The sequence below is a fragment of the Plasmopara halstedii genome (assembly GCF_900000015.1).
Source record: "Plasmopara halstedii genome assembly, contig: Scaffold_253, whole genome shotgun sequence".
NCBI classification, from domain to species: domain Eukaryota; phylum Oomycota; class Peronosporomycetes; order Peronosporales; family Peronosporaceae; genus Plasmopara; species Plasmopara halstedii.
This window is the reverse complement of record NW_020187174.1, coordinates 181,137-181,703: the sequence shown is the minus strand read 5'-3', so window position 1 is coordinate 181,703 and position 567 is coordinate 181,137.

The window sequence follows — 567 nt, the reverse complement described above, 5'->3', positions numbered from 1 at the left end:
ATGATAGTCAAAACCATCCTCCCGCCGACGGTCTGCAAGGACCTGCTCGAGAGATTCACCGCTGTACTCGCTTCAGTTAAGGGCTCAGCTGTCTCGGTGATGGATTCGTCTCATACGCTTGGTTCGTCCTCGTCACGTGAAAGCGATACGCACGAAGAATGTCGTTCTCTTGATCTCCCGCCTTCGCCTGGGCTAGCTGGAGCAGAGACTTTCTTCTCCGCTTCCACCCCTCCCAGACAAGCCCTAGACTCGATGGATGACGAGTTGTTCGCTGCAGCTGCCGGATGTCTTGTATAATAGTCTGACGAACTGCGTCATCCTGAAGTGTTGTGGAGTTAAGGCGCCAATACGCAGGTAGTGGGCGACGACCTGGCGTACCCAAGGTCACCCGGAGAGCGAGATGATTCCCGCTATGTGGTGCCTGAAAATACCTCGCTTCTTCAAACCTTGAGCCAACCCAGTTATCACTGATAAAGACGTAGTCAAGTCGGTTAATCCGAGGCGTTGGGCCGGAGAACAGACGCCGGCACGGAAACCGAAGAGGCCACGCGTCCGTGACGTGTAGCA